Below are 24,456 nucleotides of genomic sequence, written 5' to 3' on the forward strand. Positions count from 1 at the left end.
AAGCTCAACAGGGACACAATGCTAACAGCATGATATAGTGGAAGCTGTCCAGCTACTCTTATCTAATATGTTGACATGACGTTCAAATTTAGAACATTTTTTTATAGTTTCAGAAAGATACTCCTTTTGAGGATTTTGATAACATGGAATCAGTTTTGAACATTTTGATACTCAAACTTTGATTGAATACTTCATTTAAAAGATAATGGAGAAATTATATCATATCCCACTAATTAAATAACCTGTTTGCACAAAATAGTGTAATGCAGTTTTTCTGTTTATTCATTATTGTCAGCATTGTAACTGTCACTTAACATGATTATGTAATTGCAGAAATTTTTCTTATTTAATAGACACAAGGTGTATCCAAAATGTATCCTTTGACGTATATACAGTGATATATTTAGGCTTCCTCCCTAACTCCCAACATTATATACGAAGAGATACTTCTGTTGGTGGATAATAATTATCTTAGGAACTGTAAACATAAATTTTAAGTAATATTCAAATCTTCATATCTCCACACTTCACAACCCTACAGTGAAACTGGGGCAACCCTTGTTCACACTTCTGTGATGCTGTCTGACAGGGATCTTCTAGGCTGTACATCATCACCACATCTGACTGGGAGTGTCAGGGCCAATGCTAGCCAGTTAGTAAATACTTGAATGATAGGCTAACTCTTTAGAGGAATCAAATATGTATGTCTGTTGACAGTTAACAAGTCCTCATACAGTCAACACTGTTAGGGTGTAGAACAGCAACAGTAAAAACATAACTGTTTTATTTGAAGATTTGCTTTGGTAATTTTTCACTTACTCATTGCATCAACTGATTAAATAATGGCAGCATTTATTGTCATTGTCAGAGAGAGGCATTTTTGAGTAGGCAAATTCAAGAATTATTCCAATCACAAACTATCATGGCTTTCCTGGCTCCACAGATGATGTTAACTGTCCCTGGCTGTCAACAAGTTGATTAACTTCTTGTCACCTTTACTTGACATATAGTGTATATAATCCAGCTTGCTGGCTGTCACTCACTGTGGGGTCATGTCACATGTGTCCACCTCACAAGGCATGGAGAAAACCACCTAAACATGTCCTCCAACAACCCACAACACTAACTCTCAACAACAGCTTCCTAGTGTTAGTTTCTTCTGTAGTGCATCATGGCTGGAAATATCATGGTAATGGTTGTTCAGTGTGCTGAAGTGCAATAGTTCATGATGTGGTGCCAGGTAATCCAGTCTTAGTGTTGGGCTTCCTAGTCACTGTAAACAGGCATCTTTGAACTGGCTCACTGGAGAGTGTCTTCTTCACCAGTTATGACACCTCTTCTCCTGTTTGTGTTTCTGCAAGATCCATCTGAAATTGGTTTTCAATTGGTTGATGGAGGCCACACTCTGTTGTTGGACATAAGAATTTAGTAGGGGCAAGCCACATCAAGTAGACTTGCATACCTACTAACCAAAGCTTTTACTACCAGTCAGGACATTTCCCATGCTGGCAGTGTTTACAAAGCAACTGTAATCCTGGTTTTTAAATGTGTGTTTAGAAATGTACTTTAGTCTGTGTAATTTGAGAAGAATGCTATAAAAAAATACTGACAAGTTTAAGGTAGATTAATGCGTCAAAAGGATGGAGAATCTAAAGAAAGATGAAACGAATTAATCATATCTCAAAAATATTTTTCTTTTATAATATATCACACTGAGAAATGGTTTCTCTCTTTTTTTGACCCCATGAAATGTTTTGTTGTCTGAGTTTTGAAAAAGATAATAATGGGTTGCTGCTGTATGTCAGAGAAACCAATTTATATGCTGGAGGGGTAATTAATAATAATACAAGCTGAACCAGTTAATCTTAAAGGTCACATGCAACCAAAAAATCAAACTTAATTAAAACACAATTATCACTTATTCATAACATATAATATACATTGCTGATTATGAAAAAACATAAAAACAAAATTATAAGCGTACAATCGCAAACAAAAGTGCAATATTTTGAACTTGGGTTTACTTCCCAAGAAACGAAGCAGCCGGGATACCGAACCCAGTCAGAGCGGGTGGGTGTGCACTCAAGTGTAACGGCTGGTTCATTTGCAGATGCCGCCCTCAGGGCTCATTGTGTGTGTATATATAGAGATGTTTGCTTTTGTAAATACATGCTCATTTTTTGTGTATAACATTTTGCAATTAACAGACATCATAATATGTCATGTGTACAAGTATCACACCTGCCTGTCTGTGTAATTACATAATGTGACAGAGACCGAACTCGGGCCATAAATCAATGCATTTTGTTTATGGTGTATAGCCTGATTGGTGTTAAAGAACCAATAAACTTTGTTTTTTGTTACTCTTTTAACCGTTACATATGAAAGATTTGTAGTTAGTCTTATACGGAACACCAAATTTATTCTTTAAAAACTTGTGGTTAATTAATACCAAGCGATTAAAAGTGGCCAAAAAGTCGCCTGCTTCCCTCTCGCCCGCCAACGAAACCACAGACAGGTTACGTAACTCTGTCGCCAGAGCATATGAGGAACGATTTTCAGAGAGTTGTATAGAAAGTGTGTAGCACGCTCATCATTTTGATGATTTCTCGACATCAGCGACGACATGCCGAATCGTTGCTTTGTCGTCAATTGCTCCTTGGGGTCGGGCGATGGTGTCCACCATGCACAGATTTCCACAGGACCCCGCAGTTCGTGCTAAATGGGTTATGTTTGTGAGTGCGAAGCGAGCGTTGTGGAAGCCTGAAACGATATCTTACTTGTGTTCAGCGCTTCACGGAAGTTAAAGAATCACAACTACTTACTAGTTGTAGTAAAATATGTATATGATTGATGACCATAAAGATTTTCCATAACACAACTTGTAACATAACGATTTCTTCCTCGGAAGTGAGCTTGTGGTCGAAGTAACAATAATATTGTAAGTAGTATTATATTGACACCCACCTCGCTGCCAGGAGAAAATTGTTATGTTATATCACGCTATGTCATGCAAAATCCTATTGGCCATCAATCAAATACATATTGTACTACCAGTAGAAAGTAGTTTTGATTTTGTAACTTCGGTGAAAACAAACCTAAATAGCATTTATCCTCAGACTGGCGGATGTTCCCGATAGAGGCGCCGCCATTTTGAAAAATCGTAAACTCTGTTAGAATTAATGAGATTATAGTTTGTTTTCATCAAGTTAGAAAATCAAAACTACTTTCTACTCGTAGTTAAATATGTATTGGAATCATAACCAAACGGATTTTGCATGACACAACTTATAACATAACGATTTCTTCAACGGAAGCGAGGTGGGGGTCGAAGTCACAATACTGCGCGATAAATTCTTGCTACATTCACATGGTTAATGTCCACTCACCAGTATGTAGATACTAGTCAATTAGACTAAGGCTTAGTCTCTGAATATATATAATTTTGATAGTAACAAACTAGCCCATTTATATTGAAAAGGAGCCCTAGGGAGACCAGAGATTCAGAACCTGAACCTGAGGAAATCTAGACTTGCTTTATTTAGGGCTTTAGCAGTGCAGAGAGGGCTTGGCAGTAGGGAAAATAATGTGGTTCAGGGACTGTGAGACAGACTACTAGTCAATGTAATGCGTCTTTATATTTGGTCTTATAATCCTAATTAGCTTTATTATCATACTTGTATGCATTTTGAAACGAAATAAAAAGCAGACGATCTGCTGATACTTATAGTGAATTTATAACAGAACTGTAACATCTAGACATTTTATAGTTTGCCAATGTGAATCATAATTCGCACACACACCCTAGTGTATGTTGTCTGTCTCATTACACTTCACGGCGAAAACAACGATTCTGTTGAATGCTACGACAAATGAATAAAAACAAAATGCAAATATTAAAATTAAAACAGATTAAAGTTACAGGAACAATATCAGGCCATTACCTTGTTCGAGGAATGTATCCATCAATATCCACAAAACTGTTCCAAATGATGTGTCTTTTAACAGTTTAATATACGAAAAAGTGATAAATCTTTTCAGGTATTGGTGTATAGTCTCATTGGTCACCCAAGATAGCACACCTGGCAACTAATTGCATAATGTCCGCCTTTCTTTAAAAACAGTAATTTAGTTAGCCAATAATGGGCAATCAATCAATGTATTGCCGGTTAATCCTTTGAAAGAAGGACGTTGTTTCTTCGCAGACACAGACACGACAGAGTGTATTCAGTATAGATTAGTAAATCTACATACATAAACACTACCTTTTTGACAATTCCGCTGTGTAAGATAAAAGTAATTAATCAATCAGCGTGTTATCGGTTAATCCTTTGATCGATGTTTATAAAGTTGAATATTTACTCCAGACACAAGAAATGCCAAATGGGAACCTTTGTCGGGTAATCTAAGTGTGTTACCACTAATTATACCTGTTATAAATTCATTAACTGATCAAGTGAATGATGACAAATAACATGTGTAGGTTTATACCACCTAACACGGGTTACAACAAGTGAGTATTAATTGCTGTATTGCATGTGAAAACTTATGGGCCGACACTGTTTTGAGAATACAAACAGATTTTTACATGACATGATTAAATATCGAGGTAAAAAAAACACAGAAATGGGATCAATTTGGACCAGTCATTATACAAATAAGGCCTGACGACACCAAGCGATTTTGACAGAATCGTCTATGAAAACAAGTTGTAACTCGGAAACTAGGCAAAGCAGGAGCCAAAATTAAATGAGAGTAGATTGTGAGAACATATAGCTTTCATTTGCCACAACGGTTGTCACGATTTCAGGTTTATACAAACCTGTAAACAAGATTATTTACCCCCTAAAATGTAGATGAATTCTGCATCGGCCCTCATAGCTATTCCTCATATGACGTCACAGAGACACCCCGCTCTGATTGGTTGAAATTTCGTTCGTAGGTGAGAATTGTGCACTGTTGTCAAAAAGGTCGATTTAAGTCAATTAAAGGTCGAAATGAGTAGTTTTAATGACGGGGTTTCATTTATAACGATGCCAGTTAGTGATTTATGTATTTGTACCCCTTAGGGTTTATGTGACCTTTAAGTTCAAATTGCATGTGGTCAGTGATAGCAGCTGTGTATTGAATATTGTCATTAGCAGACAGGCAGGCAGACACACAGGTGTCCATAAAACAAGACATTGAGTTTTGTCTGTGACAACGACATATCTATATCACAGTTAGAAATTCTGTCAACACTAAATAATGACATTGCTTTTAAGTATCGAACTGAGAAAGTGACTCGGTAAGAAGAACGTGTGGTGAAATAGACAAATGAAATTATATAAACAGTTAATTTACTGTCATAACATATAAAAAGCTCGTGCCTGTGAGATATCAACAAAACATTAGAATAATAGCTCACACCAAAGCCTTCACCGAGTATTCACAGGACAACCCGCTTCCAAGCTGCGCGAACCTATTTCACTGCGCACGTGCTATGAGCGCAGCCCAGCTGTTGAAACCCGTTTTCCCCAAAACGTCGGGGGAAAATTAGTGAATCGTTTGAACTCCGATTTCGCGGGGTTTTTTTCATCGCGTTATTTTTCAACTTTATAAGTTGAATTTGCATTTTTGATGATTTGTTTCGGTAAGTCCATACCGAAAGGTATCAGAATCTGCAAAGTTGTGTTTTACGTTGCATGTGACCTTTAAAATGGATGCCGACAAAACCAGCTTCAGCAACGCTAATTTCTGGTTGATCGGTAGTCAGTGGTCATGTGCTGAAGACACAAGCAGACCACAATGTATACTAAAACTCTACAGAGGGATCTGTTTTCCCCACTCATTTACCTTGTTGTCTGATTACCCAAGATGTCATGTAATTTGTGCAAAAAGTAGAATGGAAACTCAATGAAGTGTTATGATACCTGGGAATGAAAGCACATCTTTGTGGATGTTATGTTGAAACTCATTGTTGAAAATGCCAGTGTTGTGTGTTTAACATATAAAGAGTTTGGTATGTTATGATCTGTAAAGTAGCCTTTGATATTTTCAACACACACATACATAGCTCTAATTTCAATATCATTTATATTCTGGGGAGTATGCTTCTTAATTGTGAGCCTGGACTGAACTGCTTTCATTGTCCCCTTTATCATTGTTTATGGTGATCCAGCCATGGTTTGCTCAGCTATACATTGCAGTGAAACCAACATGGACAACAGCAGCTTGCATTATACCACTGATGTTACAGAGTAAATTATGCAGCATGGGAGACACTGTTGTGAATAGAATGACATATTCTGCAACATGCTGTGGCAGTTGTGGGACAGTCATGAAGGCTGTATAGAGCTGGTAACATCTAGTTCATTCAGCAAGTATGCTTTTGAAAAAATTCATTTTTTATTGTTTGCATTGTTGATATGTTGAGAGTGTGTGTTGTTGGTTGGAGGGATTAGTATTCCAGGAAGCCAGTCTTCATTTCTGTCATTGAATGCAGGAATCTTGCTTTTATCCCTCCTAACTGAAAGCAATGTAAGCATCTTCTCTGGAAATACTGCGCCGATGAAGCAGAAAGTCCCATCAGCCATATTAAAAAACGTACTTGCGTGCGTTAATCTGACATTTGTGTTCGGAATATATTCAATGTGGTGTATGTTTAGTTGGTAGTGAGATTCAAAACACAATTTAATCCGATATATATTTTAGAATTTTACCTTATTTTACCTTTTTGTTTCACCATGCTCAGAAGTTCTCTCTGCTGCATTCTCTTCCTCTGAAGTTGCCTGTGGAAGCTGTACTTTATCATGCATTTTTCTTCCTATTTTCTTCTTTCACAGACATCACATTTTGGTTATAACAATATATGTAAGTTATAGTTGTTTAGCCCTCAGTATTTATGCATTTAGATTTTGTCTTTCATTAAGTGACTCATCATTAATTGTTGAAGTTGTTTACTACATGTCAGTGTGAGCAGTAGTGTTCCAGCACTATTTCTAACTGCATATCATATGGCACAGAGCTTTATGTCTTACAAAGAACAATGTGACACAGTGCAAGCACCAGATGAAAAGGTTAGAGCACAAGACAGCCTTAACTCTTGTATATATTCTTGAGAAACAATACTGATCTGTTTGCTGTGAGTCAAAATCACAATAGGCCTAGTTTTCATTCAAACATGTTCCGAGAAGAACCCTATTAAGACAATCATAACAAATGCAAGATTTTACTTTAAATTTAAAAATTAATTAAGGACGATTGAAGATTTTGAAGTGTATTGATTACCCAATAAATGTATTTATAAGGATCTTTGTCTTCAAAGAAAAAACACCCAGCTGCAATTATAATTATTTCCATTGTACAAATGAGAAAAATGTGAATATTTAAAACATATTGAAGCACAAAATCAATAATTTTTGGGTTATTTAGTGGAGCCAACAATACACGTGTAATCAACAGGAGGGCGGGCCCCTACCCAGCAATAATCTCCAAAAGTTGGAAGTCATGGTGCCATAAAATTGGATTTCTTTCTTTGCTATAACAATGCTGGTTACGCATTATGATTTATAGACAGGCTCCATATGTTTTACCCAAGTAACAAGCACAGGCACAACTAAAGGCAGTATGGCCATGCCAGGGCAAGACAAACAAGTAGATGACAATGACTTTGTATCGGATGTAATTAAGGGACTATGGCTTCCTTGGGATTTAAACTCCAAGACAGGCGGGAATATTGTTGCTTGACCTCAGACTGACTCTGCCTCCCTGTGTCCGTTCAGACATCACTCACCTTGAGTTAAATAATGAAGAACTCATTAACATTTCATCTGCCCCAAATTGTCATATTGTGAACAAGACAGCACCTTCTTCTAAAAGTCGTTAAACTGTTTTAAACATATTTCAAACCTTTTATGTTGAAAAGGTCAGATGTAAGAGATTACATCATATTTTCATTGTTGATTTCTTTGTCATTAATGTCTTTGTTAGGTGTTAATTAAGTGCTGATAGTGGTGGGAATGTAAGTCATGTATGAGGTTTTCTTGGGCTGCAAGGGACAACTCCTGCTGTTCACATAAACTGGTATGGGAGGATGTTTCAGCCTCTTGTCTATTCTTAAATGAGGATTAATTACAAGGGCAAATTCTTCTCCCATCTGTTTTTTATTATGTAGGCCAGGCTAATTTGATAACTTACTGTAGGGAACAAGCAGTCCCGAACTACAAATTGTTTTTTTATGTAAGGATGCTTTTAAAAATTCCATGAATCTGCCATGATTACCACTGTGCTGTAAATACATGACATCAACAATGTATCGGAATGAAATGTAATGACTTGGACGTATGAATAAAAGTTTCAAAACCATTTCCATAATCATAGCCCATCTCATGATTCAGACTACATCATGAGCATGTGTTTATATCTGAGGAAGGGGATTGACTGACTATTCAGACATTATTGAACAAAAGCAAGAAGTTAAACTTCCAAATTCACTTGTTTTTCATTTTTCCTGTCTGAAATGATATTGTAATACAACTAATAAGGGGATACCTACTTCCTATCAACTGTCAATCTGATGCTTCTGAGGGGCAGTCCAGCATAAAACTATCCTGCATGTTGGGATCAGTAGACTACCCTTTTTCTTCATAGTCTTATTGCCCTTATAATGCTGGAAATCTTAAGAAAATTAAAATGTTCGTTTTGTTATGTTACCAGGGAATTATGATTTGTCTTTAACTACATTATGACATTTAATTTTGATAATAGAACTGTTTCCATTGTTTTTGTTGTTGATATATCAGATATATATGTTATATCTCAGGTCAGGTCTCCGGCCACTGCTTTAAAGGAGACTAGCTTGTACTAACGCTAGATTTCCACTAAAGTGACATAGGTGTACAATTTTTACTAGTCCAGGGATCCAGCATAGTTGCCCCACTTGACACGTGACCCCCCAAATTGTTAGTATACCAGTCCTCCAGGCCCATGAGTATCATCTCGCTTGTATCACCTAACCTTCGGAGCATGATACATTCAACATTAGATTTATGCATAGCTTTTTCTTGACATACTCGTATCCAGAATGACTCCAAAATAACTACTGACAGCAGTCAGCATGACAGTCACAAAATCTTATGGTTGGCATGACAATGCTGAGTGTACCCAGTGAACAGTGACATGGAGCAGAGCTACAGGGACCTAGCCTCCCTTCTTCATCCTCTGTTGCAGCCATGTTTGGAAGACTCATAAGCCTGGTGGACTGGCGGCTAATGTTCAACACTTTCCTGAACATGCTGTCTTACCAATTGTATGGCTTTTAAATGAAGGACATTTTTATGGAAAAATCCCATTACCACATAATAAAATGTGCACCTATTCCTATTTCCAGTGTTGCATGGAAAACATTATATCAGTCAAGTTCTACAACAATTGTGTAGTGTGTTGTGACCCAGAAAGCACACAAACAAATGGTAATATGCTCTTTTCATGCTTGTACTATGGGTTATATCTGTTTGACTAAGAAACTAAATGTCTTTGAAAGTTAGTAAGGGATTCATTGAACTTCAAACATTTCCTCTTATTGAGAACAATCACTCTGTCCTTTATGGCAAGTGAAATGATGGGGTAAAATTGGTAAATATGTTTCCAGGATTATAATGATGTTGATGATCCTGCCTGACTGATGGTAGCAGCAGGTTCCACTTAAATCGACATGCTCTCACAAATCAACACTATCTTCACAACACTGGTTTCATCTGTCCTCTTGTGGTGTGTAAGAAAGGCCGAGTCACTGAAGCTTATCCAAGCATAGTTTAGTGTTCACAATGGGCACTTGCAACTTTATCTGTAGTATGAAATGAGGCGTGGAGTAAGCCCCTCCCTCAGCCCTCCTCCCCCTTGCCAGTGTTAACTGCATGCTACACTGCCTACTGATCTCGCTTAGTCTTCATGTCACAACTGACGGCTATGGCTTCTCAGATTCTTCTCCATCTTTTATGGTATTAGTGGGTCAGGATTTTTTGACATCTGTTTTAGTGCAAATATGATATGGCAGTGTGAACAAGCAAACAGCTCTTAATACATGATTACAGTTAAGTTACATGGCAAGAGCTTTCTTAATTTCCAGTGCAGCATTTGACAGTTTTGTAAATGAGATACATAGGCACTAATTGACTTTCAGTTTTAATCTTAGAGTGGCCTCACCCAGCATGGTAGCTGTCTCTCCCATACACACTCAAATGTTCCACCATCTTGTATTTTGCCTCATGTTTTACATTCAGCTGATGTGGATATAAGTCTCGCCAAGTTGAGCTGATTAGGTTTTTGATGATAAAAAAGTAAATGTTAAGTGTATTCCCCCTGTGACACTATCGGTATAGATATGGAGGCTGACTGGTATCCGCACACCTGCTGGCTTCTTCATTCCTGGCACAGATATGTGCACACCAGCCCCTCATCTGAGGGACCAACACCTCCATACCCTGTATAGTAAACTCTTTAAAGTAATCACATCATGCGTCCTATGTGGTTGTCGGTACTGTGTGGGTATTGCCAACGTAGACTGAGCTAGTTTCATAGAAGCAGGGTGGTGTGCTTGTCAGAATCAATTTGATCATTTTCTGTCATATCCAACTTTTAGTTATATCAATAAAATGTAATAGTGAGGACATGGTAATGATATCAGTTAAATACCTATATCAAAATGTTTTCATATTAATGATATGTTTTGATTTTTAATCATATTATTTCATATGAATATTTCATTAATAGATAGTGTTGAAGTTGTCTTAAAAAAGGAATCTGTAATAGGAAATTTACAAAAATAGCTTTATTTCTGCTGGCTATTTCATAACCTCATATGTAGAATTATTCCAGTATATACTACATTAATGAGGATGCAGTGACCACTGACATGATCAAGTTCATATATTGAAGCAAAACTATTTGTGGTGATGTAAAGCTGGTCCAAAAAGTGTCATGGTCACAGATCGTCACAGATCAAACCTCAAACAACAGTTCCTCCTTGGCCAATTCCTCTACCAACTTGGGAGGGAAGTAGCAGATAAACTGATAAGACACATGTAGTGAGCCACTGGAAAAGCTATTTACTCCCCTCAGTCAATACAACAAATTGTGCTTCTAAGTCTCTCCACTGATCAACAAAGTGACCCCTCATAAAGGCCATTTGGACAGCCACGTTGTACACATTTCCTCCTTTGCAGTTTGATGGTGCTGTGTCATAAATTGTGTAGGCAAACAGATCGGTCTGGTAAGGACATTGCTGCCTCAAAGGCATGGCTGAGTGGAGATGGTTGTTTACATCACAATACAAGCAGATAACAGCAAGCCAAGCAAGGACATGTGTTTGTCTGATTGCACCAACAGTCAGACTGCTGCGGGGATGCTTGCTTTAACCCATTGGGAAGCAGTCGGTGGTTGGTGATGTGCCTACAGTATCTTACAGCTGCAGGTGAAGTGCCATGGGTGTGCACATGAATCTGCCTCTACTGGGTGAATGGGCATTGTTTGTGAATGTATTTCAAGTATAAGATCATTGACAAGGACACTACGATGTATTTAGTGTGATGGTGTTAATGTAAATACATCCTGCAGTTGTGTGCCAGATAGTATAAAGTTGCTCTAATCTCTTGCACAGAACTTATTTATAATATAAAGCTACTTAAGGTCAGTATTACAAGCTACTCCTCAAACAAAATGTGTGCTGTTTTGTCAGTAGACATGACTTGGCCATGATGAGGACAGATGAGTTGCAACCCATGCTTGTAACATTAGACCATATCACTGCCCTTGGCACTGGTGGGCACGGGTAATCAGAGCAAAACACAATGCCTGTAATCTAATTGATGCAGGCTAATTTGTCAATGAATCCATTGCTTCAATGTGCTGGCTCTGTTCCCTGTGATTGCTCGTCTGTCTGTCTCCCTGTCCCATACAGTGATGCACTGGCACTACAGGACTTGTGTCAAGACAAAGCCACCAAGTATTCTCTCCAGTTGCTGCTAGTGTTGCAGTAACAGGACTTATCAACGAGGGTTCAACAACCACAACTGATCTCTAATCCAAAATTGATGCTGCCAGAGAATTACATTTACCTAATTGCTTTTTATCAGTATCTCCAATTATGCACCTTCCATTGTTAATGATGGTGTCTAAGAATAAGTGCCAACTGTCTCAGTAACAAGACTTGATGGCTCATTACCAACATGGCTAACAGAGTTGACAGTATTGGTTAGTGTTAGCAGATTATAGTCTGGTTTATAATCAGTAGATAGTTGACTGGTTTGTGATACCCCTGACCTGAAAATTTCTACAGTATAAAACTATATCAAGTATTTCGTCCATCTGTCTGAAGATATTTTTTTGTTCAACCAATAATGTTGATAGTTTGATAAAGATATTTTAATTTTGTCAAGAATACACATAATGAATTTGATAATTCTATTCTAATTTTTGCAAGAATTACAGCAATTTACAAATTTGAAAAGTTTTTCAGCCAAAAACTAGAAAAGTTTTGGTCAAAATGTTTTAGTTATGTCAATTTATTAACATATCTTGAACTTACATAAAAAAAGCATGAAAAATCAATAACTGGAACTATTTTAGATGGATTATTTCCATATTTGGGGGTCGCCTTCCACATATATAGTAGAGGTGCAGTGCAAAGGGTTTTTATTTTTAGGCCAGACCCGTTTTATTTCTTGTTTTACGAATTTTTGTCTTCAGAAAACCTAAAGGCAGGTGGGGAAATAACAAATTCATAAAAAATCACCAGTCAAAGTAATATTCCTTTTAAACACTAAAAGTATTATACTTTGGACAATTTATGAAGTGTATATGAGGCATAAAACCATCTAAAATATTATATTTTGTAGGTGTACCATTTTGGCCAATGAAAACTTAAGGATTTTATTTTTTGAGCTGGATATTTTTTTGTTTTTTCTTCTTATTCTTGTAAAAATACGACCGCCAGATCCGTAAAACAAGAAATAAAATTGGTCTGGCCTTAAGAACTATCACAAGTTGCATCTTTTGAACTTGTGAAAAATTCTCAAGTGAATTTCTTCAACCAATAACTTTATAATCCTTTATTGGATTAGGGGCTGTGGGTAGCCTATTGGTTAAAGCATTCGCTCATCATGCCGAAGACCTGGGTTCCATTCCCCACATGGATACATTGTGTGAAGCCCATTTCTGGTGTCCCTGCTGTGATATTGCTGGAATATTGCTAAAAGTGGTGTAAAACTATATTCACTCACTCACTTACTTACTGGATTGTGTTTAGATTTGGGTAATGGCTTCTTTCTATATAGGACCGGTACATTGTGAGGTGTGATACTGATATTTTAGTTTGGTCAAGAATAATCATAATTAACATCTTCTGAACTCTTTTTTCCTGACATAACACTAAGTCACCATTAGAAAAAGACTAGAAATGCTACATGACGGAACATTTTGTCATTGAGAGAAAGATTGGCTGGAGATGAACTTTTATATGAATGATCAAAATATTAAAGAAAATGGTTTGATTATCTTACCATCCCACTTATGTTACAATATGACTCAAATAGTGTTTGATTTCTTCCTTGATGCTGTACTCAGTATGGTATCCTGTCCCAACTAAATGTTTCAGAGCCTTTTAATTAGTTTTTTTAAATTCTTATATTTCCTTTTTGTGGCAAAAGTTAGTTTAGATGTTTTTGTACAATACAGAGGGTTTGAAGGGAATGTGGGTAACTTCTTACTAAGTATCATAAATATATGTATTAACATAGTCAAATAGAAGTGTCATGCATATAAGAAACTTTATACTCGAGTGATAAGGAAGCCATCCAGAACAGGTCCTACAGTGACACAGAGCCTTTATGGTGAGTGGAAACCACCCATCCTGTGAGAAAAGGGGGTTACTGCTAGAGGCTGAAGATAATGAGTGAGGAGCAAGGCAGGGGGAGGCTGGATGTATTGGGTGTTGAGGGATGGAAGAGAGACTCAAGTGGTAGTGATGTTTTCCAGCTTGTTACTATGCTCATCTCTCACCACTGACCCCATTCTTACCATCTTATGTGCTGTCTTGTTACTATCTGTATCAGGTATGCATCTGTTGTTAGCCTCATAACTGTCACCTTAACTGGTGGTCACTGTTCACATGTCACCTTTACAGGGATGGCACTTCTCACTGATCCACGGACTTCCATCAATTTTATTTCAAATTGATCAATTCTGTAATTGTTTATATCCACTGAGAAGTCCTGAACACCCACATTTAGTGACACAATATTATGGTTTCAGCTGAAAATAGATTTTCCTGTTTCCATCCCTGCCTTTAACTGTTGGTCACTGTTCATAATCTCACCTTAACTATTGGTCACTGTTCACCATCTCACCTTTAATTGTTGGTCATGGTTCACCATCTCACCTTAACTGTTGGTCACGGTTCACCATCTCACCTTTAACTGTTGGTCACTGTTCACCATGTCACCTTAACTGTTGGTCACGGTTCACCATGTCACCTTAACTGTTGGTCACTGTTCACCATCTTACCTTAACTGTTGGTCAAGGTTCACCATCACACCTTAACTGTTGGTCACGGTTCACCATCACACCTTAACTGTTGGTCACTGTTCACCATCTCACCTTAACTGGTGGTCACTGTTCACCATCTCACCTGAACTGTTGGTCACGGTTCACCATCACACCATAATTGTTGGTCACAGTTCACCATCTCACCTTAACTGTTGGTCACAGTTCACCATCTCACTTTTAGCTGTTGGTCACTGTTCACCATCTCACCTTAACTGTTGGTCACGGTTCACCATCACACCTTAACCGTTGGTCACTGTTCACCTTCTCACCTTAACTGTTGGTCACTGTTCACCATCCCACCTTTACTGTTGGTCACTGTTCACCATCATACCTTAACTGTTGGTCACTGTTCATCATGACACCTTCAACTGTTGGTCATCACCATCCACCTTAACTGTTGGTCACTGTTCACCATCTCACCTTAACTGTTGGTCATGGTTCACCATGTCATCCTGTTGGTCACGGTTCACCATCTCACCTTTAACTGTTGGTCACTGTTCACCATCTCACCTTAACTGTTGGTCACTGTTCACCATGTCACCTTAACTGTTGGTCACTGTTCACCATCACACCTTAACTGTTGGTCACGGTTCACCATCTCACCTTTAACTGTTGGTCACTGTTCACCATCTCACCTTAACTGTTGGTCACTGTTCACCATCTCACCTTAACTGTTGGTCACTGTTCACCATCTCACCTTAACTGTTGGTCACTGTTCACCATCTCACCTTAACTGTTGGTCACTGTTCACCATCACACCTTAACTGTTGGTCACTGTTCACCATCTCACCTTAACTGTTGGTCACTGTTCACCATCACACCTTAACTGTTGGTCACTGTTCACCATCTCACCTTAACTGTTGGTCACTTCACCATTCACCATCACGGTTCACCTTAACTGTTGGTCACTGTTCACCATCTCTCACCTTAACTGTTGGTCACCATCACACCATAACTGTTGGTCACTGTTCACCATCTCACCTTAACTGTTGGTCACTGTTCACCATCTCACCTTAACTGTTGGTCACTGTTCACCATCTCACCTTAACTGTCACTGTTCACCATCACACCTTAACTGTTGGTCACTGTTGGTCACCATCTCACCTTAACTGTTGGTCACTGTTCACCATCTCACCCTTAACTGTTGGTCACTGTTCACCCTTAACTTCACCATCTGTTGGTCACTGTTCACATTTCATGTTGGTCACCTTTTAACTGGTGGTCACTGTTCACCATCATCATCACCTTTAACTGTTGGTCACTGTTCACCATCTCACCTTAACTGTTGGTCACTGTTCACCATCTCACCTTAACTGTTGGTCACTGTTCACCATCTCACCTTAACTGTTGGTCACTGTTCACCATCTCACCTTAACTGTTGGTCACTGTTCACCATCTCACCTTAACTGTTGGTCACTGTTCACCATCTCACCTTTCACCATCTCACAACTGTTGGTCACTGTTGGTCACCATCACCATCACCTTAACTGTTGGTCACTGTTCACCATCTCACACCTTAACTGTTGGTCACTGTTCACCATCTCACCTTAACTGTTGGTCACTGTTCACCATCTCACACCTTAACTGTTGGTCACTGTTCACCATCACTGTTGGTCACTCACACCCTTAACTGTTGGTCACTGTTCACCATCACACCTTTCACCACTGTTGGTCACTGTTCACCATCTCACCTTAACTGTTGGTCACTGTTCACCATCTCACCTGTTGGTCACTGTTCACTGTCACCTTTAACTGTTGGTCACTGTTCACCATCACACCTTAACTGTTGGTCACTGTTCACCACCATCTCACCTTAACTGTTGGTCACTGTTCACCATCCCACCTTTACTGTTGGTCACTGTTCACCATCATACCTTAACTGTTGGTCACTGTTCATCATGACACCTTAACTGTTGGTCACTGTTCACCTTCTCACCTTAACTGTTGGTCACTGTTCACCATCCCACCATATAGTTGGTGTTAAATGCATGATCTGACTGCCAACTAATTTGAAATAGTTTGTACTGAGTTGATGCTCCCGTCTGAGAGGGAGAAGTGTAGCTGTGGCGTCCACAAAAAGCTGGGCAAGTCAAGATCAAAATCTCATCTGATTGGTAATTATTTGTTTTTGATAGTTTGCTTTGAGATATATGAAATTAAGAGAAGAACTCCAACTATACAGTTGCACTAAAATGTATTTATTTGATCATATGAAAGATATTTCCATTTGTTGTGTGATTTTGCAGTATGTGAAGCTGAAGGCCTTCTCACAGGTTGGTGTTTAGGCATTTCAAATATGTTAGCTTTTGATAGCTGGTGGCAATAAAATTGGAAACAGATTTCCCTTAAAAATGTTATGTTATGATAAAACTATCCAAATGTACAACAGTCAAATCTTTCTGGGATTGATATCTTATGCTGTGAGATAGAATAACATGTGGCATTTGTTGGAAGTGTTAATTGACTTGCTACATCTGCAAAACACCGGATTCGATGCATTTACTTCATGAAGATGAACAAGTGGAAGTTTTGGTGTTATTGCTTGGAATGTGGAAGACAAATGTAGTCCGCTTATCCTAGCAATATATCTTTCTTATTTAATTTGCAAACTGATAAGGAAGAAAATATGACATAATTACATGGTTTAGTGATTAAGTAGGTGTGATGCAAGGAACTGGATGTTCTAAATGAAATGAGATGTTTTTTACTTTTTCTACTTTCCACACCCTCTCCCTTACAGCAGGAATCTAGCACACTCAGTGTTAGTTTGACTGATTGAATCATTCGTGGCTAAATGTGCAAATATAAATGGTGAGGTAGGCCCTACTTTAAGTGTTTATAAACATGTCCTTGTCATTGTCTATTGGTAATTGAATCAGAATTGATGGAAATATACTAGGATAATTGTTATCTCTGTCATAAAAACAGCCTAAGACACCGAAAACAAGGGTGGAGCTGAAGCATGCGAAGATATATATTGTAAAACCATTCAGTGACAACGCTCGGGGATGAGTTTCATTTATCTAACTGATATAGCTACTGTCTCAACATCCAATCCCATAACTTGTTACATTCAAAGTCTTTCAGCAGAAAAAGATAAGAGTATGTTTTTAGAATAAGAAGTACGAAATCAGCTTTAGTCATGATATGCTAGACTAGCAGCTGCATGTCCTCTGCTCAGATGCGGAAATCACAGCTGTAGAAAACACATAGTGTTATACCTACGCCAAAGAAATAAGTTATTCATGTGAGGGAAAGTGAACAGAAAAGCTGCACTGTGACCTAACGAAGCATGATAACAACATCTAATATGATCCATGTGTTTGAGATTTTGACCAATTTCCTACATTTGATTGGTTCCAATTACCTGAGTTGAGTGAGACTGAGTCATTACCACGCTCATTATAGCGGTTACATGCTCCAAGAATGCCAGTTAAGTCCGCAACATAAAGTGGAAAGTTAAATGAGACATCACTTTAGTGAACAGAGAAGAGGAAACTATTGAGAATGAAATATGATGTGACTGACATTGCACAGCTTATATCTTACAAATGTGGGACAGCTCCCATGTCAGAAGAAGAACAGCTTTCTGGGCATCTTAATGTAGGCCAGGTCCTGTGATGATGTGGAGAGGAGGGCAACAAGTCCTATGATGGCATGTATTGTATAATGGTATTTTGCAAATAAGTTTATACGACTTCCTCTAACTAATTGTGCAACCTCCTAATTCGTAAATGAACACAAATAAGTATATTTTGAGTAATATCTGATCAAAACTTGTCCAGCCTGATTTTGTGACATATTTTGGGAAGCAGATTTGGCTCTCCCAACTCTCTATTACTATTATCAACATATACCAAAATTTCAACAATAGCTTTTAATTTGTTTACTAGCATGAAGTATATGATAATATAATGTAAAACAATCTGGAAATAGTCAATATTGTCTATATTACATCTCTTTTTGTGTAACCATGTTCTATTGTAGATTTGTCCCAAAACTTTCAAAGTCTATTCAGATCTACACACTTTTTTAATCGTAGAATATTTGTTGTTTTATTATGGCTAACTATCAGTACAATCTCCAATGGCTGAAGGGATGGTATAAATCCAGCTTGGGTCCATGCAGGTAGCCAAAGTACTGTAAGTCCCCACGGTCCCTAGAGTGGTGGTCTACCTTCGGTTGTTGGCGATCCTCAGCCTTTTTATCCCATTAAAATGGACTCCGTCCGAGCGTCCGTCCGTCCGTCCGCACATTTGTCTTTTCTGGAGCATAACTCTAGAACCATTCAATGTTTCTTCACCAAACTTGGCACATAGATAGATTTGGTGGTGTACTGGTGCCTTTTGGTAGTTTTGGAATTCTGAATAAAATATTTTTGGCATTTCCATGGCAACAAGTTCGACTTGGCCTGAAATTGGGGTAGTGCTCTTTTCCGGAGCAGAACTCTAAAACCGTTCAATATTTCTTCACCAAACTTGGCACATAGATAGATCTGGTAGTGTACTTGTGCCTTTTGGTAGTTTTGGAATTCTGAATAAAATATTTTTGGCATTTCCATGGCAACAAGTTTGACTTAGCCTGAAATTGGTGATAGTGCTCCTTTCTGTGTCTTCAGCTTGGCAGAACTTTTTTGGTAAACCTTTCAATACTGAAATTGGTGATAGTGCTCCTTCCAGAACTTTAAAACCTTTCTATATACCTTCCACTTTTCTAAACACACTAAATTTGACATAATCATAACTCGTAGACATAATCATGAAGAGTATTTTGCCATTGCGGGGGATATTGATGACTTTGTCTTCTTGTTTTTGTATTTGTATTGTCCTAATCTGAAATCCTATTTTAGAGATATATGCTAGTTTTATTTCTTGATATTGTGATATTCTAGTTGGTTTTACTGTCCTTCGATGACAGGTTTTTATAATTTACCATAAATTACCGTGTATAACCATAAAATGTTCTCATCACGATATGGCTTAAGTAATGCTGATGTGACGATAAATTAGAACTCACTCACTCACTATTGTAGATTCATCATTACGTGCAAAACAGGACTGCTTTGTCTCACAATCCATTTGCACTGAGAGGTGCAATACTCCACGCAATGTTCAATATTTATAATTACAGGAGTTACTCTACACATCTGAAAGGAATGCCTCACCGAACCAAATTTAGTTAACTTCTGACTTAACTGAATGGAAAACAATGTGAAAATCTATGCAAATAATATTTCAATCCTTAGAACATACATGGAATTATGGAATTCATATCCTCTTTCAAGGTTATGAGTGATTACAACTAGTTCACAAGATTGATCTGCTACAGTGGTACTTTCTACAAAGGGAAATGTAGTTCACAAGGACATTTGACTGGTAGTTCCTGAATATCATTAGTCTTGGTCCAGCATCTTCAATGGGTTGTGCATCTGGAAATGATATAATATGTATAGTCCATCCTTATCTCTGGGATAATTCTTTCCATTTCAAATAACAGCTTTAGCAATCTAAAAAGTGTTGATTATAGAGAAAAACATACTCTTTACCTGTTTACCTATTGCGACTGTGTACTGGTGATATTAGCTGTACCTCATATTTCCCGGAGATATGGCATATCACTATACAGCTGCACTGAAGCCCACATTGAGCTGGAAGATAAACAACATGCATCTAGTTAATTTACTATCTGACTGTCACTGTTATCATGTATGTACCTAGCAGGCACACAGGAAATGGATACATTTAATCTCACTTTACTCAGTTATCAAGCTAATATAGGATGTTTGATTTTTATACATACCATGTTTATCATGTCATTGAACATATGCTGCCAGTGATTATATACTGGCATCTGCACTGGGAAGGACATACAGATGTAGTGTCATGCTGTCCTGTTGGCATCAGAACTGCACTGGGGGAAGACGCAGTCTCACGTTGGCATGTCCTCATGGTGTCTGAACTGCACTAGGGGGAGGACGCAGTGCCACATTGGCATGTCCTCATGGTGTCTGAACTGCACTAGGGGGAGGACGCAGTGCCACATTGGCATGTCCTCATGGTGTCTGAACTGCACTAGGGGGAGGACGCAGTGCCATGTTGGCATGTCCTCATGGTCTCTGAACTGTACAAGGGGGAGGATGCAGTCTCATGTTGGCATGTCCTCGTGGTGTCTGAACTGCACTTGAGGAGGACGCAGTGCCATGTTGGCATGTCCTCGTGGTGTCTGAACTGCACTTGAGGAGGACGCAGTGCCATGTTGGCATGTCCTCGTGGTGTCTGAACTGCACTCGGGGGAGGACGCAGTGCCACGTTGGCATGTCCTCATGGTCTCTGAACTGCACAAGGGGGAGGATGCAGTCTCATGTTGGCATGTCCTCGTGGTGTCTGAACTGCACAAGGGGGAGGACGCAGTGCCATGTTGGCATGTCCTCATGGTGTCTGAACTGCACTAGGGGGAGGACGCAGTGCCACATTGGCATGTCCTCATGGTGTCTGAACTGCACTAGGGGGAGGACGCAGTGCCACATTGGCATGTCCTCATGGTGTCTGAACTGCACTAGGGGGAGGACGCAGTGCCACGTTGGCATGTCCTCTTGTCTGAACTGCACAAGGGGGAAGATGCAGTCTCATGTTGGCATGTCCTTGTGGTGTCTGAACTGCACTTGAGGAGGACGCAGTGCCATGTTGGCATGTCCTCGTGGTGTCTGAACTGCACTCGGGGGAGGACGCAGTGCCACGTTGGCATGTCCTTGTGGTTTCTGAACTGCACTTGAGGAGGACGCAGTGCCATGTTGGCATGTCCTCGTGGTGTCTGAACTGCACAAGGGGGAGGATGCAGTCTCATGTTGGCATGTCCTCGTGGTGTCTGAACTGCACTTGAGGAGGACGCAGTGCCATGTTGGCATGTCCTCGTGGTGTCTGAACTGCACTAGGGGGAGGACGCAGTGCCATGTTGGCATGTCCTCATGGTGTCTGAACTGCACTTGAGGAGGAGGACAAACTGACACAGTGTCATGGTGGCATGTCATCTTTGTGTCCAAATGGCATTAGGAGAGGACATAGTGCCTTTACTGGCCAGGTCGGTAGTGTATGTATTACTATTGACCAAAACATGTTGTGGATTCATTACTGACTGCCTTTTGTCATTTAAAAGTCATTCAGTAGTTTTCATGTGATTGCAATTGTATTTAGGCTGCAGCATGTAGAGGCATGTTTTGGCAAGAAGTGGTACATGTTGTTGGTGTTCTTCCAGCCCTGCTGCTGGTGTGTGGGAAGTCCTGTTCCAGGCAGTAAGCCTGGATGGCAACATATGTGACACAGCCCATTGACCTGCTATAGCCAATTACTGGTAGGCAGACATTTACTCTGGGCATATCATGTTCTCTTGTCTGATAGACAGATCACATTATGATGGCTCAGAATTATGATGCCCCATAGTGAACATTTCCCTCCATGTATAATGTAAATTGTTAGAAATGGAATAATGTAAGTGTATATCAAACAGGATATATCTGCAGCCTCAATGGTGGACATGCTTCATGGATCCTGGTGTGAAGTGTTCGAAGGGATGCTTGTGTGATGAGTGTGTAGGAACCCATAAACACCTACCTTGCTGAGGGGGATCCATAGAAACATGCACACGATCCACATAGTCTGTCTCACAGTCCCTGAACTGCCTTATTTTCCCTTCTGCTTGCCCTTTCTGCAGTGGTAAAGCCCTGAATGAAGTAAGTCAAGATTTCTTCATGTTCAAGGGTTCTGAATCTCCCTTCTCACTGGGGCTCCTTTTCAAATTAAAAGGAATGGTTTGTTTCTATCAAAATTATATATATTCAGAGACTAAGCGTTAGTCTAATTAATCACATTACCTCCATCAGCAGCAAAACACACACATTACTAACCATAGCACTGAGGGGTTGAACATGACAGCTTTAGCAGTTGCAACTTTTAAAACATTTAAATCAGCATTGCATGTGTTCTTTGTACTGGTTATATTGCAATACATACTGATTCATCAGTACATCTAGGGTGAAGCTTATCTGAGTCCTGAAGTGGAAATATTTTATACCTGCTACAACACGATTACTGTGGTACCTTTTGTTCATCATGTTATGCATGAGGGCTCCATCAAGCGTAATGGTGGTATTGGCAAAGACTGATATTGATAACAAAAGTTTCTTTTTATATCAAATGAAGAATTAACTTTGAGATACTTTGTACTTTCAAATGAAGGCATATAGTTCATGCCCACTGTCCCCAAGAAACAATATGAAATGTGCATAAATGCCACAAAAATAAATTGTCTGAATAAGAATTTATTTGTTTTAGAGCCACAAAACGAAAAGAGGAATAGAGGAGAACATGATGAAGAATTTTTGTAACATTGCTTGTGTGACTGTGAAATATGAGTCATGAAGGAACCAGATATTGGTTAGATTTAAGTGAATGTGTTCTTGAAGACCTGGCTACAGAAATGTGTGCATGTTTGGACCACAGATAATAGGGCAAGCTTGGCTTGTTATTGCAGGAGATACCAGGAGCATCGGGTACTTATAATCTTGTTGTATATTGTGTGACAAGGTACATCTACCACTCTCGTTAAATCTTTATTACCAATCCTATGCTTAGACTTTATATTTCAGGTTACATTTATGTGGCAAGCCTTGAAATGAACTACATGTGTTCAGAATTACAAAGGGATATCAAATCCATCATATTTCAGTTATGCTCAGAGACATTTGTAAGAAACTGTGCTTGTACTTAGCTGGCACTAAAAGGAGTGTGTCTTCAAGAAACATGTTTAATTGTAGTTAGGTACTTGTGTGTGCTTGTTAGTTTTGAGATTCAACTTGTCCTCTGGTGGGTTGGTTTGTAGCTGTGCTGACAGAGATTAATCTGCCTAATTACTGTACAATAAGAGGGGCTGGCCTCCTGGCCTGATAAATGAAGGCTATTGATTGAGGAAGTGTTGGCTAACTTATTATCAAGATACAGGGAAGGATAATTATAGTGTAAGGGAGAGGGGTATCTGTGTGTGAGATATGCTCCCTTGAACCCGGTCAGGGAAAGGATGAAACCCGATGATGCCCGTGGCTCAGGGTGAATGAAAGGCTGTGTACAATACATGCTACCTAACAATTACCACTTTTGTTAAATCCAGTTCCCAAGAGAGAAAATACACATAATTGCAGACAAATAAATTTCAGAAAGTTTTTTCACAGCTTTGATAGTTGTTCACAATGTTTGACAGTGAAATATTCAAGTGACATGGAGGAGGGTAGGCAGGGAGAACTTGATACTTAACAGGATGACTGGTTTCCCATAAGAAAACAACACACAAAAAAGAATGGAGTGTAATGTGACCATTGATGATAATATGTACATGTTAAACATAACATCCAGTTTGACAGAGAGCTTAGTCTGTCCCAGTATGATAACTGACTCTATTAGTGTCTGTAGTTGCTGTCCACAAAAGACCATTATACTCACATGCTATGAACATTGCACATAGGTAAGAAGAGCATTCCAGTGTGCCTTATCATCCTGAAAGAAACTGCAAGAATATGTTTCTATAATTTTTGTGTGTTTCAGTAATTGGGTAAGGGGTTCATCACCACTTAGGGTTTATTTGCCTCCTTGATGTTATGATTTGATTGTTTTTACCTATTTATCAAGTGTTGTAATCGTTAAAGGATGAGAATATGTTTCGTAAAAAGACTTTTGTTTAGAGCTAAAGGCAATTATGCTCCATTCAACTTGCGAAATAGTTCTATAGACGTGTATCTGAATATTGTGCATGCAAGGGAAAGTGTGTACTTCACAATGAGAGCTGTATACTGTGTAGATATAGAGAAGCTGTTGGGTGTAGTTGATT

The 24,456-nt window shown here is 38.9% G+C and overlaps 2 long non-coding RNA genes across 3 annotated transcripts in view; one reads left to right on the forward strand and one right to left on the reverse strand.

The window, feature by feature from the left end:
- The window catches only part of LOC124286533, a 105,904-nt gene that overhangs the window by 15,479 nt on the left and 65,969 nt on the right, over nucleotides 1-24,456 (forward strand). The gene's annotated exons all lie outside the window — the stretch shown is intronic.
- LOC124286549 lies at nucleotides 19,749-20,457 on the reverse strand. Its single transcript, XR_006901062.1, has 3 exons — nucleotides 20,383-20,457; nucleotides 20,129-20,230; nucleotides 19,749-20,011 (listed from the first exon to the last, which is right to left on the reverse strand). It is a non-coding gene; the product is annotated as an uncharacterized LOC124286549 (long non-coding RNA).

The sequence above is a fragment of the Haliotis rubra genome, unplaced genomic scaffold (assembly GCF_003918875.1).
Source record: "Haliotis rubra isolate DU_JTF1 unplaced genomic scaffold, ASM391887v1 Scf110, whole genome shotgun sequence".
NCBI lineage: Eukaryota > Metazoa > Mollusca > Gastropoda > Lepetellida > Haliotidae > Haliotis > Haliotis rubra.